Source organism: Bactrocera neohumeralis, unplaced genomic scaffold, assembly GCF_024586455.1.
Source record: "Bactrocera neohumeralis isolate Rockhampton unplaced genomic scaffold, APGP_CSIRO_Bneo_wtdbg2-racon-allhic-juicebox.fasta_v2 cluster10, whole genome shotgun sequence".
Lineage (NCBI taxonomy): Eukaryota > Metazoa > Arthropoda > Insecta > Diptera > Tephritidae > Bactrocera > Bactrocera neohumeralis.
In genome coordinates this window covers 17,439,400-17,451,584 of record NW_026089623.1, presented here as the reverse complement: position 1 = coordinate 17,451,584, position 12,185 = coordinate 17,439,400, and the positions used below count along the sequence as shown (strand labels likewise).

The following is a 12,185-nucleotide window of genomic DNA, read 5'->3' as shown; positions in this document are numbered from 1 at the left end:
TGGCGATAGTGAAAATAGTATGTTTGCTAAGTTTCCGTTTAGCCCCGTTATGAATGTGCGTAAGGCATCTCGCCTATTTTTGGCATTAAACTCTTTAGTTATAATCCAGTGATTATAGTAAGTTCACGTCGGAATTCGATATACATTTATATGTCTGTAAATACTTGTATATTGACACCCTTAAGTTGTCTCAAAACCGAATTCCGAGGTAAACTTACTATAATGACTGGACTCCGTATAAACAATTTCTTAGATTTTTTAATGCCCATACGATAGCGTATAGTTCTTTTTTCATTAGTCGCGTAATTTTTTTCTGTTGAATTTAATGTTTTAGATATAAACGTAATAGGTTTGTTTAGGGTATACCTACCATATGTATTCCGAGATTCTTACCTAATTTAAGCTTAAATGACTGGACTATTATGGCACTATCTGATCCGTAAGTCATTATGGTTTTGTTTATTAGTAAGGTTAATTTCTCATTAACCTTATTATAATATTCAATTATGGATTAATTGCCTTGACGCAGAATACTCATTTCTTGCTCAATTATATGAGCTGGTCGCTTATCGGCGTAAGCGAAATCTAATCTTGCTAAAATAGCATCAAAATTTAAAACTGTTCCGCGGTTGGACAAAATGTCATTAGCGTCGTGAGTAATTTTATTTCTTAATATAGTCAATGCAGCACAATACCTTCGGCTGCCTCTTACATATAAACTCATTGCATTGTTAGCCGATTCCTTCCAGCTAACATATTTATTCTGTTTTTCCCCAAATTCTGGTAAAGACTTTATTACTTCTAGGGATTCGCCACATCGAACGAACGGTACGGTACGTAATTTTTGCTGATTAAACCGAATAAAATTCAATCGCTCAGTTTCAATCTTTGCATACATATATACAGCATACTTACAGAAAAGCCGTCGACAATGCAAAATATCAAACGATAAAAATAATAATTAATTGCGCTGACCTTTTTATTTGTTTCAGATCCTACAATAAAACAATCCTACCAAATATATAATAAAATATTTCCCAATAGATTTAATGTGGTTTTCACTCACCATTTGATGGAGTTATTATTTTGACATTAAAATGATACCCAACTTCTCCTTGCCAAAGTATAATCGGATATTGTAAAGCATCATAGCATACGATGCGTTTCAGAAACACGTTATAAATTCGAATTCCTACGATGCAACACAATATCAGGCGACTGAAACTCATCTCCGACAATAAGAACTTCATCAATCGCAGGAGGATTAAACCTTATTGCATGCTCCCCAACACGAGTTTTATCAGCTCGAATGACAATTTTATAATCATCCGACGGCATACGATCAAGGGCTGTTTGAAACAATCGAACCAATGCCTTTTTATCGTGGAAAAAATTTTGTGGGCGTTCAACAATTTCTCTTCTCACACTTTAAGCGATAAAGCAACGACGCACATAGGAGCATTTGGTCTCAAAAAGCGGACAATATTATTTAAAGTGATTTTATGAATGAAAATGAATAAAAATGCATGATTAAATATAATAATGTAATATATTAAAATAAAACAAGTAAGGAAGGACTAAGTTCGGGTGCATCCGAACATTTTATATTGAATATATTTGAGAAGAGGCTAGTGCCGATCAGATTTTATCTATTTTTGCTCATCCCATATACTACTAATATGCCGCATACTCAAAAAAATGTTCCCTCGGTTTCATTTAGGTACCGTACATACAATCAGCAATTATATAGAGCAAGGTCAAGTGGATGTCCGAAAATCTTGGTAATAGTTATATAGGTGGGGGGGTTATGTTGGAGGTGTCAAGTTTTCGCGCAATTGTATCTATTTTAGGCGCAAAGATACACTGTTATGAATAAAATATGTTCTGCAATTTTCATTGAGACTTGACTCAAATATTGGCGGATATATCCAACATAAAGTAACCAATAAGTTCTAAAATCTTTATTACTAATAATGACCCGATTCAACCCATTTTTGACACAATAAAATACTATTGTCAGGAAAGGATTCTGTGTGAATTTCAATTTCATATCTAACACATTGAACGATATTTTCGGTCAAAAGTCAACTATTGGTATAGGGTCCACATATTCGGTACCTAGGGGCTTGAACCGTTTTGGTTGGATTTAGACAGTTTTTGGTCAAAAGGTAGTTTACTTTAAGGGAATTATTACCGCAAAATTTTATTCTGTTATATTAATTAATTCTTTATTTGTGTACTGGAAAGTGAAAGAATTAAATGGAATTTTAAATTGTCTTATATGGGAAGTAGGTGTGGTTGTAGTCCGATTTCGCTCATTTTCACAGAGTGACACACGCACAAAATGAAAATAATGTTACCTTCCAAATTTTGTCGAAATCGGTCCGTCGGGTCCCGAGATATGGGATTTCACCAGAAAGTGGGTGGTGCCACGCCCATTGTCCAATTTTCACATCGGCTCCGATAGAGCCCCCTTTTACCATCTATATACCACCCATATAGAATAATTAAGCAGGATTTCAGTATTTAATTAAAAATAAATAAATAAAGCAGTACTCATTTTATGCAACTGACCAACTTTTTTCAACGCGCGTTTTTTAAAGGGGGGGGGATATACGGGGAAAATGTTTAAGCTTATATGTTAAGTGGAAACCCTGTGGTTTACTAGGAAAAATAATTCATAGCTCGACTTCGCCCGACACTATAACAAAAACACTAAGAAATAAAAAAAAAATGTTTTTTAAATGATTCATTGTTTTCCCGAAAAAAAACATAATAATACATTAACTAAATTAATTTGTATATCATTAATAAGAAATACATACCATGTTGTCCAGAATCCATTAAAAATATTTTCAAGAATTCCGTTCACGCAATAAAAATAACCACTTGCAATTTCGAGAACAATGGAGAGTTTCGCGAATAAACACGTGCATTCTGAACGAAGTCTAGGTTCCGACTACTTGCGTGGCAATATAGCGGCCTGAAGGTCATTCATTTAATCGGTTCATTGTAGAACGGTTATTTAGGTACCAAAAAAAAATAATTTTGAGTACCTTCGCTGAAGTTTGTAATTTTCAATTATGTCCGGTTTTTGAGGGTAAATGCTCCTATGTGCGACGTTCAACTTCAATATTGGAATTCCCAACAAAATAAATTTGTAAAAATTGTTAGTTTGCATCAGCGAATGGCAATAATGAGTCTACTCTATGGTAAAGCTGGCCTTGAATCAGTAGTGTAAATTTTCAAAAAATATAACTAAATTTTTGGAAAGTATTCGTTTTCATCAGAACGGATGTCAGTTACCTTAAAGTTACCGAATGACATTGGTCGCACAAAACGAAGTCATTTTGAAACATGAATTATACGTTTGTATAAGTAATACAATTCCTTTAGAATTTGTTTTTATAAAATTTTATTTCCCTTGGTAATCCCAAGGGCAGGCGGTCTCAGCGGAAGAGTTGAAATAACTGACTACATAAGAGCGACGTTAGCGTCTAAATACTTTGCCCTAACTTTAGTTGCTGCACGTTATTGGCCGCATGACTTCTTAGTTGCTTACACTAGCAACTGTTTACCCAACTGTTTACCCAACTGTTTACCCAATTCTGTCTTGCGTTTATTTTGTTGTTGTCACGCGCAAGGCTAAAAGTATTCGATCAGCATAATTGTGGATGCATACTTAATGCGGTACTGAGTTCTTATTAACGTGTAAAGTTGCAGACGCGCCGTCAGCGAATTCGGTGCAAGTGATATTTATGCCGTATGTTTGGTTACCTGTGCTAACTACTCCCCCTCTTGAAGTGAAAGCGTCCCGGTTTCCTTTATGATGTTCTTCAGTACTATCATATTTCTTTGTCGTTTTCGCAGAAATATTGCTATGCTCATAGCTGTGGCAATTAGAATTAGGAGCAAGGCGGTTCCCGATTGTATGGAGCGGGAATCAATAAGATTCTGTAGGTGCGGTATATGCCTGAGGTTTTTTTTATTAACTCTTTGTAGGTGTGGGAGTGATAACAACTCGATATGTTCTGTAAAGTTAACGTGCTGCGCGGGTACTGCTTCAGGATGCGAAGGTATTACCTCATTCTAATTGCTATAAACGGTGGAGTTTATCGTAATTTCGCCTTTGAATGTTATCAAAAAGGTTCCTCTAGCTAATCTTGCCAAATTTTCATTTTTTATTACAGCGGGTTGATCATTAATTAGAATTACGCCGTTATCGATCTCCTCAAGAGCGGGAACGTGATCGGCGGATTTGGATTTGCATTCTGCGAAGTGCTGGTTCAATAGTTGTCGTACACAGGGACTTTCTTTCAAGGGTTGGCAGAAGTTTGCTATTATGGCTTCCTTGCAATTATAAAGTGGGATGTATTCTCTGTTGCATTCGGCAATAAGATTTGTTTCTAAGGAAATAATCTTTCCTTCCTGGATTACGGGCAGCAACTTTACTTTATTACAAACTCTAGCTATTTTTGGGTATTTAATAATGAAATAAATAAATTGTGTATTTTGAAATATCTTAAGTTTAGAAACAGAAAGTATGTCAGCTATACTGGTATTTGTAGAGAGCTCAGCAGCTAATATATTATTTATTTCCATGCCATTAAGCAGAATGGGGTTAATAACATTTACTTTTCCTAGAGCTACCGACGTTATAATGGTTTCTAATTCCATTATCACCGCTCTATTTCTAGCACTGACTAAAGAAAAGAGATTTCCAGTGTCGATCTGTGTCCGTTTTGCCTGTGCTAAAAGTTTATTAACTGTCACCGTCAATTCGTTTATTTGTTTCTGTGTAACTAATTTAATTGTTGCCTGCTGTTCGTTTGCTTCTATTAGGGCTTCGGCTCGGGTCTTAATTGTTTGAAAGTCATCGAAGTCCGGGTTGCCGGTTATGTACTTTAATGCAGTCCCTAGGATATTGATGCTTCGCGCATGTCGGTGATGTACTCTGTGTACTCTGACCGCGTCTAGTAGTTTTAATATTTCGTTAGCGTCGTTTCGAAGTAGTTGCCTGGCGTGGGAATGCGGATATTGCTTTAATATTGTGTCCGTCTCTTCGGCTATCGTCTCGAATTTTGATAAGTTTGTCTTGTGTAGTAAAAACTCGTATTGTTCGTGGAGGATTACTTTTCCTGTTGTTAATGGAATGTAGTGAGAGGTGGTATAGTTGAATATCCTCGCGGTAGTCCAATGGTTCATTGCCAAGAGTAGGGTTATCCTAAGGAGGAGGGAGAAGTTTTAGTGTTTTAAGTTGGATTTGTGAACTTTACGTCCGTCTATCAAAACATAGATACCTAAATTGTTTTGGACTGTTTTTTCGGTGTAAAGTCTAGTAAATTTGTTTCCTATTCTCCGGTTGGTCTTTACAAAAACTTTTTCTCCTGACTTATATTGTCTTGTTTGTCTTTTTGTCTTTTGCATATAAGTTTGTTTTTTATTTCGTTAAGAAGTTCGTCAGGCGCTGCATGTATGACATCTATGGGTTTCTTGCCTGTTACGGAGTGTATGGTGCGGTTGTATTTAGCCGTGGTTAGCAGGATTAATTCGGCCGTGTCAGAAATGGAGGTCTCGAGCTTTTGGCAGTGTGCGATTTCCATTAATGTACTGTGGAACCTTTCAACTTGTCCGTTAGTCGTAATATGAGCCGGTGGTGTGGTGTAGATCGTGACTCCGAAGTGGCTTTTTACGATTGCTCTAATAGTCTCAGAATTCAATGACCTCTCGTTATCGCAAACCAGAACTTTAGTGTTTTTGTAAAGGTTGAGGAGTTCATATATTGGTTCCTTAATATCTACTATGGCTCTAGATTTTATTGGAAAAACTATTGCAAATTTAGAGAATTTATCTATTGTTGTGAGAAAATGCGTTTTGTCTGTTGAATAAATGTCAACGTGAAGGATTTCTCCTGGGTAGGAAGGTATGGGGGTTGACTCTATTTCAGGGTTTGGGGGATGTCGTCGGTATTTGGCTTCGTGACAAATTTTGCAATTTGAAACTATTTCTTTTAACATTTTCCTTAAGTCAGGAAAGTAGTAATTCTCTAGGACTTGTTGTTCGTTTTCGCGACAGGATCTATGTGCGCGACTGTGTTCGGTTTGGAGGATTTCTCTTTGGTCTTCCTTATTGAAAACGTCGATAACCTGTTTTGTAGTGTGACGGAACTTTATTCCCGGGAAAGATGTGGTAAGTTCGCTTTGGATCAGTGCCAGAGTGGGGAGTTCGCATAGCAACCCGTTAACGACGTTCGGGTTAACACATTGTTTAATGGATTTCAGTAAATCCTGTAGGTTACTGAACGATATTCGATGCCTCACTCGTGTCTTAAAGAGGATTGACGTGCTAACCGGTAATTTGGCTCCCTCTTCTAGAATAATATGAGTTTGGAAACAATTAATGTTGTTCTTTACTGTAGGTATTGCTTGAGTGAGTGACAACTCGCTGTTGGTGGCCATACTTTCTGTGTCTACCTCATGATCCAAGGCATTTATGTATTGCCGGGAAAGTGCATCGGCGATAAAGTTTTCTTTACCGGGTTTGTTGTGAAACTTGGGTGAAAACTCCTCAACAAAAGCGCGCCACCTTTTCATCTTTGCATTTGGGTTTTTATCAGACAGAGCGAAGGTGAGTGGTTGATGATCTGTATAGATGTTTAGGTGTTTTACGCCGTACAAATAGTTACGCAATTTTTGTAGGGCCCATACGATCGCCAAGAGCTCTCGTTCATTGGTCGCATAGATTTCCTCTGTCTGAGACAGAGTTCTCGAGATCAAGGTGATGGGTCTGCCGTTTTGCGACAAAACAGCGCCTATGGCATGTGAAGAGGCGTCCGTTGTGAGATCAAAGGGCTGTTTGTAGTCTGGGTAAAGGAGCAGTACATCCTCTGATGCAAGAATCTTTTTAATTCTACCAAAGGCGTTAAGTGCTTCTTCATCTAATGTTATTTCGATTTTCCGGGATTGGTTAGCACCGATATTTCCATTTTTCCCACGCAAGTATTTTGTTAGGGGCTTTGTAATCGCAGCGTTGTTCTTTACGAATCGTCTGTAATAGCCGGCCAATCCCAAGAATGAGCGTAAGGCTCTCAAGGATTTGGGAACAGCGAAGTTCAAAATGTCCCTGACTTTATTGGGGCATGCCTTTATACCATCTTTAGATACTGTAAAGCCCAGAAATTCGACGCTTTCCTGAAAAAATTTGGATTTGTCAGCGGACACTCGCATGTCAGCGGCATGAAGTTTGTGTAGTACTTGGTCTATGTCCGTTGAATGTTGCTCAGCACTTTCTGAAAAAATTATCACATCATCCACGTAGACATGGCATATTTTACCGATTTCTTCTCTTAATACGTCATCGATACCTCTCGAGAAGATGCTGGGCGCATTTTTTAAGCGAAACGGGAGCCTACAGAACTCGTACTTGCTGTTATTGACTGAGAATGCTGTTTTTCCCGATCCTTTTCAGCTAACTTAATTTGGTGGAAGCTGGACTTGAGGTGTATTGTTGAAAAAAACCTGGCATTTCCAATGTTAGCCAGAATTACAGAAGTATCCGGGATTGCATACTTGTCACTAACCGTTTTGTTGTTCAGTTTTCTAAAATCTACCACAAGTCTGGACTTCCTATTACCATCTTCCTCGACGCGGTTTTTACTTACAACCAAAAACGGATTATTATAAGGAGAGCGGGATGGTCTTATTATACCATCACGCAAGAGGTTCGAAATCTCCTTATTGACAAACTCGGCTGAAGCTATGGGGTAGGGGTAGCTTCTTCTTCCTATGATATTGGTGTTATAGAGTAGAGCTTCATTGGGGTCCGCGAAGACTTTAGCATGTTGTTGCAATAACTTAAAAATATCGAACTCGCTCACGTTTGTTTCTATTAACTTATACACGTCCGGGCAATAGTGATAAAAGAGCCTTTCCTGCCCACCATTATAACTAGGAAGACCGTTTTTACAATCTATTTTACCGTTCACTTCGGTTAATAGGTCAAAACCTATGATACCGTCGAAAGTGTCCACGTTGGGTAGGATTAAAAATCTGGTATTTTTGTTAAAAATATTGATGGTACAATATTTGTCAATTTCAGTTGTGCCGTGGATGGATTTGGCTGTAAAGGTGCGGTTTCAGGTTTGATTCCTTTAGATCGTTGAGATATCTTATGTAACTCTTCGCGGCACCAGTGTCGATAAGGAACTTTATACCTCTTCCCCGATTGTCCGCTCGATGTAGGGTAAGAGGGATTTTGCCCTAAAAAATTCACCTCGTCATTTGCTTCGTTTTGGTATTCGACTGGTTTAAATTCTTCATAAACCTCGCTCTGGTGATAATTATCATTATTGTCATTATTCCAATATTCTCCTTCAGACTCATCCTGCTCATGGATAAGGTTGTTTATCCTTTGTACCTTTGGTAGTGCCTGCTGGCCACTCCCGTGTGGTCTTTTCTCTGGCCTTTCCCTACTCAAAAAATCTGGTACCTGTTTTCCGAAGGTTTGAGTGGTGTTTCGGTTGGGGTTGCCAATACCCGGACGAGGATCCCTTGGATAGGCTCCTTGATGGACCCTCTCGTCATTCCTGTTTATTGGTGGGGGTCCATTTTGTCTGAACCTTGAGAGCGATGGATCTACATCCATTGGTACGACCCTTTGTGCCTGAGTTTGTCGCTGTTGGTCAGGCCGAATCGTTCGGTATTGTGGTAAATATGAAAATTGGTTGGGAGCCTGAATGGTTTGCCTGTTAAAGGACTGGACAAATATTGACCTAGCTTGATTTGATTCAAGCTCTTGTGCTAAAGCTAATGCAGAGGGGAGATTGCTAGGCCTGGAGGAAAACAATATGTTGCACAAAGCACGAAGAGCGTCTTCGCGGTACTTATTATCGAGTGATTCTATTAGGGTGGCATTTCCACCATGGGTCATAATGGTTTTGTTAATTATTAGGGTCAGCTTCCTTTCAACCTCATCGTAGAATCCTATCACTGAAAGTTTACTCTGCCTCAAAGTGGAGAATTCCTGCTCTATCAAATGGATAGGCCTCTTATCAGCGTAGGCGAAGTCTAGCCGTGAAATAATTGCATGAAAATTTAAAATGGTGTTGAAGGACGACAGAACACCATCTGCTGCGCCTAGCACCTTATTCCTGATGATGCCAACGGCTTGGTAGTGCCTAGAGCTACCCTGGAAATTCTCAAAAACCTTATAGGCAGTGTGCGCGGCTTGCCTCCAAGATAGCGGGTAGGGTCGCCCTTGAATTCTGGCATGGTTTTTACCAGATCCAAAGATTCGTCACAAACTACGTTTGGTTGGATTGTGACTGGTTCATATTGGACGACCTGGATTGTGGTTTCAATTCTGGCTAGCCTGTTTTTCAACTCATCTATGCGGGTCTAGAATTCCTGCCTTGAATGTTCTGTTGCCGTACGGATTGCGGTGTGAAGATGGATCTGGAGGGTTTGGAAGTCCATCGTTTAGAATTAAAAAAAAAATCTCTGATTTCGTATTTGTAATTGTATTTATTTTAACAATTTATCAAATTATCTGATTCGAATACTATATTACTCTCGAATGGAGTTCTCAGAATAGCTGCTGCTGAACTTTCTATTTACATAAATATTCCCATGTTAAATTTTTTTTGGTAGTTTTTTACTGTAGTACCTTTATGGTGGCAGTGATGATTTCACTTAAACAATTTTCTCGTTTTGTTCATAATATTTGGTGGCACTGACGGTTTAAAATTTTTAGCTCCTAATATTTGGTGGCACTTCTATGGTGGCACTGATAGTTTTATTTAAAAATTTTTTGTTCATAATATTTGGTGGCACTGATGGTTTTATTTAAACTAGTAAGGAGGTGGGTCCGAACCCACGACCAAACTCGCGTGTCCTTTTATAGGGATTTTTTTGTTTGGCCCCACGTTGGGCGCCAGTAATACAATTCCTTTAGAATTTGTTTTTAGAAAATTTTATTTCCCTTAGTAATCCCAAGGGCAGCCGGTCTCAGCGGAAGAGTTGAAATAACTAACTACATAAGAGCGACGTTAGCGTCTAAATACTTACACAACTTTGCCCTAACTTTAGTTGCTGCACGTTGTTGGCCGCGTGACTTCTTAGATGCTTACACTAGCAACTTTTTACCCAATTCTTTGCTGTCTTGCGTTTATTTTGTTGTTGTCACGCGCAAGGCTAAAAGTGTTCGATCAGCATAATGGCCGGATGCATACTTAATGCGGTATTGAGTTCTTATTAACGTGTAAAGTTGCAGACGCGCCGTCAGCGAACTCGGTGCAAGTGATATTTTTGCCGGATGTTTGGTTACCTGTGCTAACTTATATTCGCCAAAAAATACTTCGGCTCAGGTGTAACTCCCAAAACCAAAGATCTTAAAGTCTTTGAAGGTTTGTTCAATGCCGGTAATTTCACTTTTTCATTAGCACAACATAATCCCGGCGTTTCATTTTTGAATGTGAATACTTTGCAATGTACACAAACAGCGGTGACAATCGGCGATCGTTTGTTCGTTTCTTTCGGCACAGCTCGGTTTTTCTACCAACAACACAATGTTGCCATGCTTATGCTGTTGTTGTTTTTGTAGAACAATGTTTCAATTTTTGGTTGGTGACATATTCAATTAAAAATAAATTTTGTTGGGATTCTAACCTACGTGCTCGTCGTAACTTTTCAAGCGCTTACCACCTAGACCACCATTGACACTTTAATTGCGTTGTCCTAATTATGATTTGGTTATGCAGAAAGAAATATACAATGGATCGCCGATTGTTAACTCTTTCCTTGCTGTTGCTGCGCATATGTATGTTTGTATGCTTGTGCATTATTGAAGTTATACTGCTTTTTCTTTCCTTTGTCTTTCATTTCTGCGAATTCTCAACTATTTTATGTGACCTTTGGTTGAAATACTCTGCGTTGGTTCATTTGGCTATACTTTACTGGATCATTTCTGTAGTTAGTCTTCATTTACATTTTTTGGAAATCGACCCGCGATGACGAGGTATATCGTTTTATCTGACAGCGTGAGGTTTTAGAAGTTCATTTCTAATTTTGTCTTGTGGCATATTAGAAATGCTGTTTCTTCGAAAATCGTTCGCTTACAACGGATAAAACGACTTCTGAGTGGTGATTTTAATGAATAAATTCCTTTTGGTTGAAATGCTCTGCTTTGGCCGTTGAAGGTTAAGACTATACTTCTCAGGATCATTCATTCCTTTTATTTCTTCAAAGAAATTAATGACCTTTAGAAATATGCATATTTGCATTATTTCGTTGTCCTTTCCATATTCGTAGCAATAGAATTTCTATGGCATAAGTAAAGTAATAGCCGCCGGTTGTCACCCCTTGCCGCTGTAGCAGCTTCGCCTACAAACATGTGTAAATATGTATGTATGTATACTAGGGTGATTCAAAAAAATTTTTTTTTTTTTTCAATTGGTACTCGCAAAAATAGGTTCCTAGACACCTCTAAGAAAGCCTCTCCAAATATGAATTTTTAATTGTAACGGGAAGGTCCTCCGCCTAACGGTTTTCTATTTTTTCTTATTATCAGATAGAAAAATTTATATCTCGCTTCCAACTACTTGAAAAAATATCTTGTTAATTAGGTTTTGTAGGAAATTGAATGCTCTAAAATATGGTCTCTTATGATTTTTTCGTAAACCCAACCGTTTAAAAGATATTAACAGTTAAAGTTTGATTATTTTTGAGAAAATTCTTTATTTCTTATTAATTTTATAACTCAATGAAAAAAAATTATTATGAATGATAAAACACATAGTTTTGTAGGAAATTTACTGCTCTATAAAAATGGTCTACTATGATTTTTCGATTAAGTTAAGCGTTTACGAGATATTCAAACGTCAAACATCAATGCATATTATAGTCAAAAAATTTTTTTTTCGTTTGATACTCAGAAAAATAGGTTCCTAGACACCTCTAAGAATACCTCTCCAAAAATCTATTCATAATAATTTTTTTTCATTGAGTTATAAAATTAATAAGAAATAAAGAATTTTCCCAAAAATAATCAAACTTTAACTGTTAATATCTTTTAAACGGTTGGGTTTACGAAAAAATCATAAGAGACCATATTTTAGAGCATTCAATTTCCTACAAAACCTTAATTAACAAGATATTTTTCAAGTAGTTGGAAGCGAGATATAAATTTTT

The 12,185-nt window shown here is 37.6% G+C and overlaps 1 pseudogene; it reads left to right on the top strand.

Moving 5' to 3' along the window:
- The first annotated feature begins 10,937 nt into the window (after window positions 1-10,937).
- Window positions 10,938-11,140, top strand: LOC126765634 (small nucleolar RNA U3; annotated as a pseudogene).
- Window positions 11,141-12,185: the final 1,045 nt, after the last annotated feature.